Raw genomic sequence first — 6813 nt, 5'->3', positions numbered from 1 at the left:
TGTTACATGTACCAGGGTGTGGGAAAGACATTTTTTTACTGAAATATTGCCTCACTCATGCAACAAGTAACCAGCACTTTTAGAACTCTCATATATACATATTTAAATAATATGTTACAAACACCACAGTAGGTTAGCACATTGTTTTCCTGAAAAAACTTTCTACTGATTCACATGTACAATTAGAACTCTTTGAATCATCCTTTATATCTATGCCTTCACATATTATATTACCTGCACCACAGTGTGCTGAAAACATTCATTCACTGAACTAACATTGTTATGATGCAATGGAATAACTAGCACTGATGGAGACATATTTCATACATGAATTTCTACATAATGTATTCCATGCAGCAGCTGCAGGGACTGTACACTGCAGAGCCCTAAGGGCAGAGTTGCCCAAGGTCTTTGGAGCCCCCTCTCTTGTACTAATGTCCCCTAGATGTGGGACATAGAGTCAAAAATTGTTTTGGAACTTTAAGATTTAATGACTGCACTGCTGGGTTTCAGACTTGCATGGGGACTGTAGGCCATTTCCTTTGGTTGATTTCTTCCTTTTGGAATGGCAGTATTTACCCAGTGCCTGTACTGCCATTGTATTTTGAAAGTAACTAACTTGTTTTTTATTTTACAGCCTCATAAGTGGAAAGGACTAGACTTGTCTCAGATAAGACTTTAGACTTTTGAGTTAATGCCAAAATAGGTTAAGACTTTGGGGGATTGTTGGGAAGATATGATTGTATTTTGCAATGTGAGAAGGACATGAGATTTGGGAGAGGTCAGGAGTGGAATGATATGGTTTGGATCTGTTGAGATTGCAATCCCCAGTGTTGGAGGTGGGACCTGGTGGAAAGTGATTGGATCACGGAGGTGGATTTCCTCCTTGGTCTTGCTCTCATGATAGTGAGTGAGTGTTCAAGAGATCTGGTTATTTAAAAGTGTGTAGCACCTTCCCTCTCTCTCTTTTCCTACTGCTCTAGCCATATAGGACATGTCTGCTTCCCCTTTGCTTTCTGCCATGATAGAAAGTTTCCTGAGGCCTCCCTTGCCATGCTTCTTGTACAGCCTATGAAACCATGAGCCAATTAAACATCTTTTCTTTACAAATTACCCAGTGTCAGGAAATTCTTTATAACATGTGAGAATCAATGAATACAGAGACCAACTATAGTAAAGCTGTCAACAGTTGCAGACAAAAAGATAATATTAAAAGCAGTAAGAATAAGAAAGTTTAATATAAAAAGGAGCTTTCATAAAGTTATCAGTGGATTTCTCAGCAGAAACATTACAGAACAGAAAGTAGTGGGATGATGTATTTCAAGTGCTGAAAGAAAAAACAAAAACAAAAACAACCTGCCAACCAAGAATACTGTATCTGGAAATCTGGAAACACTGTCCTGAAATAATGAAAGGGAAATGAAAACCTCAAATAAACAAAAGTTTAGGTAGTTTGCCACCCACATACCTGCTCTGGAAGAAATGCTAAAGGGGGTCATTTAAGTTGAAACAACAGGACAATAGACAATGTCACAAAAGCATATGAAAATATAAAGCTGCGTAATGGAGGGAAATATATAGACACATATAGAGTCCTGTATTATTGTAATAATATGCATAAATAACTTTTAATTTTGTGTAGAATTTAAAAGACAATAACAAACCTTAAAATTTCTTTAATTCCATGTCAATGGACATGGAATAGAAAGTATGATTTGTGACATCAATAATATAAATTTGGGTAGAAGTAGAGATGCAAAATAGTATTTTTTGTAGGCAACTGAATTTAAATTGTTATTAGCTTAAAGAGAATATTATAACTTTAAGATATTTTATGTAATCCTCATGACAACCAAAGAAATTATATATAGAAAATACAGAAAAGGAAATTAAAAGTAATCAAAGCATGTTACTCTAAAACTTGAATGAAACAAGCAATAGTAAGGCTTCCCCTATCAGTAATTAAATGTCAATGATTCACCTCCTCAGTCTGAAGACATAGATTATCTGAATGGAAAAAACAAAAGATCTAAATATAAATTGGGCACAAAAGACTCACATTAGATCTAAGGACATACATAGACTGAAAATTAAATGATAGGTAAAAGATATTCCATTCAAAAGGTAACTAGAAAACAGCATGGGTGGCTATAAATTCATACAGATAACTTGAAAAACACTAGCTCAATTGAGCCTAACAGACATGTACAGAACACTCCACCCATCAACTGCAGAACACACATTCCTCTTTTGAGTACATGGAATATTCTCCATAATAGACCATATGCTAGGCTACAAAACAAGTCTCAAACAAATTTAAGAAGACTGAAATCATACCAAGTATCTTTTCCAATGGAATAAAGGTAGAAATAAATACCAGAAGAGAAAATGGAAAACCCCACATGTATTAGGAAATTAAACAACACACATTTAAACAACCAATGGGACAAAACAGAAATTATGAGAAAATTAGAAAATATCTTGAGACAAATGAAAACAAAACATACCAAAAGTAATTGAATGCAGAGAAGGAAGTACAAAGAGAGAATTTTATAGTGGTAAATTCTTACATTAACAAAGAAAGATTTTTAAAACAGCAACATAACTTTACACCTAAATAAATTAGATAAAGAACAAACTAAACCTAAAGTTAACAGAAGGAAGGAGGTAATAGATTAGAGTAGAAATGAATGAAATAGAGAATATGAAAAGCAGAAAATATTAACAAAATTAATAATCAGTTTTATGAAAAGATAAACTATATTGACAGATTAAGAAAGAAAGAAGAATTAAATAACTAAATTCAGAAAAAGAAAAAAGGATATTACAACTAATGTCCGAGAAATGAAAAGGATTATTGGAGACTACTTTGAATAATTATGTGCCAACAAATTGAATAAACTAGAATAAATGAAAAAAATTTTAGAAATACCCAATTTACAAGATTAAATCATGATGACATAAAAAATTTGGACAGCTCTATTGCTAGTAAGGAAATTGAATCAACAATGAAAGCCCCGCCCCCTGCACAGTGAATAAAATAAAGGCACCAGGAAGATGTCTTCTTTGGTGAATTCTGCCAGACATTCAAAGAAGAGTTAATGACAATCCTTCTCAAGCTCTTTGAAATAATTAAAGGACGGCAACACTTCCAAACTCATGTTATGATGCTGATATTACCCTGATACCAAAGCCAGGAAAAGATACTATGTACAGGAAAAGAAAACTACAGACCAATATACCTGATGTGTAGATAGATAGATAGATAGATAGATAGATAGATAGATAGATATAGATGTATTTAATGGAATTCTGGATTCCTTCTCTGTGTTATCTTGAATGTCTTTGAATTTCCTCAACACAGCGATTTTCAATTCTCTGTCTGAAAGGTCACATATCTGCCTTTCTCCAGGATTGTTTCCAGTTTTTTAACTTAGTTTGTTTGTTGAGGACATGTTTTTCTGAGACTATATTTTGAGAATATATATATATTTGAGACAGTGTCTCACTTTGTCATCTAGACTGGAGTGCAGAGGCATGATCTCAACTCACTGCAACCTCTGCTTCCCAGGCTCAAGCGATCCTCCCACCTCAGCCTCTAGAGTACCTGAGACTACAGGCATCCCTGATGAATGTTGACATAAAAATCCTTAACCAAATATTAGCAAACTGTCAGGCCTGGGCTATCAGACAGCATTTGTGGACCCCTCCCTTGGCCAGAGGGAAGCCTACTGCCCTGAAGGATGAGTCCCAGTCCTGGTAGCATTCATCATAAGTTGTCGGAAGAGCCCTTGGGTTTTAAGGTAACCATCCATCATCAGTGGCCTGGCAGAACCCCATGTGGGTCGGTGGTGGTGGTGGCCACAGGGAGAGGCTCCTCTACCTGTAGAAAGGAAAGAATGGGAAGAACTTTTGTATTGTGGTTTGAGTGCTAGCTTAGTAACAGTAGAACAGAATAGCAGGTAAATTTCTATGGCTTTTTACTCCAATTCCTGGTTCCCAGACAATATCTCTGGACCCATCCAGGGTCTTGGTAAATTCACCACCCTGAAGGGAAGGACACAAACCTGGCTGGCTTCACTGTCTGCTAATCATAGAGCTCCAGGGTCTTGTGTGAAAATAGGTGGTAGCCAGGTAGTGGTTACAGTGGGCCTTGAGAGAGATCCAGTGCTATTCTGACTTCAGGTCTGGCCCACTGGAGTCCCAATGTTGGTGGCCTAAAGGGTGCTTGCATTAACATGCCCCCAGTTTCAGGAGGTTTAACACAGAGAGACTCAGTTTTCTGTGGAGAATGTAGGGGGAAAAAACAAGAGTCTCTGCTTGGTAATCGAGAGAATTCTTCCAAATCTTATCCATGACCACCAAAGTCATACTTCTATGAGTCTGCAAAAACCACAGCATTACTGGGTTTGGGCCCCAAGTCCCTTTGAATATCTGGAAAACCTTCTCAAAAAGGACAGGCACAAATAAGCCCAGACTGCAATAACGACATTAAATACCTAGCCCTTAAATGCCCAGATACAGATGAATATCAGTGATGAATGCCTATAAGCATCAAGATAATCCAGAAAAACATGTCCTCAACAAACAAACTAAATTAAAAAACTGGAAACAATCCTGGAGAAAGGCAGATATGTGACCTTTCTGACAGAGAATTCAAAATCACTGTGTTGAGGAAACTCAAAGATACTCAAGATAACACAGAGAAGGAATTCAGAATTCCATTAGACAAATTTAACAAAGAGATTGAAATAAATAAAAAGCAGAAATTCTAAAGATGACAATGCAACTGACATACTAGTCTTTAACAGCAGAATTGATCCAATAGAAGAAAGAATTTACTGAGTGTAAATACAGACCATTTGAAAATACACAGAGGAGACAAAAGAAAAAATAATAAAAAAGAATGAAGCATGTCTGCAAGATCTAGAAAATAGACTCAAAAGGGCAAATCTAAGAGTTATTGGCCTGAGAGAGAAGACAGAGAAAAAGATAGGGATAGAAAGTTTATTCAAAGGGATAATATCAGAGAATTTCCAAAACCTAGAGACAGTGATCAACATTGAAGTATAAGAAGGTTATAGACACCTAAGCAGATTGAACCCAAAGAAGACTACTTCAAGGCATTTAATGATTAAACTGCCAAAAGTCAAGGATAAACAAAGGATACAAAATCAGTGATAAAATAAAATACAAATAACATGCAGTAGAGCTCCAATATGTCTTGCAGTTGACTTTTTATCTGAAAACTTTACAGGCCATGAGAGAGTGGCATGACATATATAAAGTGCTGAGGGAAAAATACTTTTATTGAAATAGTATATCTGGTGAAAATGTCCTACAAGCATGAAGAGGAAAGAAAGCCTTTCCCTGACAAACTAAAGCTTAGGAATTACATCAACATCAGATCTGTCCTTCAAGAAAAGCTAACAGGAGTTCTTTAATCCTAGAGAAAGGGATGTTAATGAGCAAGAAGAAACCATCTGGAGACACAAAACTCACTGATAATAGTAAGCACACAGAAAAACCGAATATTATAACACTGTAACTGTGGTGTGTAAACTACTCTTAAGTAGAAAGGCTAAATGATATACCAACAAATAATAGCAAAATAACAACTTTTTCAAGACATAGACTGTAAAATGAGACATTAAGAGAAACGACAGAGTCAGTTGGGGGGGATCCGTGCCAAAATGGCCAAATAGGAACAGCTCCAGCCTCCAGCTCCCAGCGTGAGCAACACAGAAGATGGGTGATTTCTGCATTTTCAACTGAGGTACCGGGTTCATCTCACTGGGGCATGTTGGACAGTGGGTGCAGCCCACTGAGTGAGAGCCAAAGCAGGGTGAGTCATTGCTTTACCTGGGAAGCACAAGGGGGAAGGGAATTCCCTTTCCTAGCCAAGGGAAACCGTGACACACAACACCTGGAAAATTGGGTCACTCCCACCCTAATACTGCACTTTACCAAGGGTCTTAGCAAATGGTACACCAGGAGATTATATCCCTCACCTGGCTCAGAGGGTCCCACGCCCATGGAGCCTCCCTCATTGCTAGCATAGCAGTCTGAGATCTAACTGCAAGGTGACAGCAAGGCTGGGGGAGGGGTGCCTGACATTGCTGAGGCTTAGGTAGGTAAACAAAGTGGCTGGGAAGCTTGAACTGGGTGGAGCCCACTGCAGCTCAAGGAAGCCTGCCTGCCTCTGTAAACTCCACCACTGGGGACAGGGCATAGCCAAACAAAAGGCAGTAGAAACCTCTGCAGATGTAAATGTCCCTGTCTGACAACTTTGAAGAGAGTAGTGGTTTTCCCAGCACGGAGTTTGAGATCTGAGAATGGACAGACTGTCTTCTCAAGTGGGTCTCTGACCCCCGAGTAGCCTAACTAGGAGACATCCCCCACTAGGGGCAGACTGACACCTCACACCTCACATGGCCAGGTACACCTCTGAGACGAAGCTTCCAGAGGAACGATCAGACAGCAACATTTGCTGTTCAGCAATATTCGCTCTTCTGCAGCATCTGCTACTGATACCTAGGCAAACAGGGTCTGGAGTGGACCTCGAGCAAACTCCAACACACCTGCAGCTGAGGGTCCTGACTGTTAGAAGGAAAAATTACAAGCAGAAAGGACATCCACACCAAAACCCCATCTGTACGTCATCATCATCAAACACCAAAGGTAGATAAAACCACAGAGATGGGGAAAAAGCAGTACAGAAAAGCTGGAAATTCTAAAAATCAGAGCACCTCTCCCCCTCCAAAGGAATGCAGCTCCTTGCCAGCAATGGACCAAAGCTGGATGGAGAATGAC

This window comes from Chlorocebus sabaeus, chromosome X, assembly GCF_047675955.1.
Source record: "Chlorocebus sabaeus isolate Y175 chromosome X, mChlSab1.0.hap1, whole genome shotgun sequence".
NCBI classification, from domain to species: domain Eukaryota; kingdom Metazoa; phylum Chordata; class Mammalia; order Primates; family Cercopithecidae; genus Chlorocebus; species Chlorocebus sabaeus.
Note: the sequence above shows the minus strand (reverse complement) of the source record.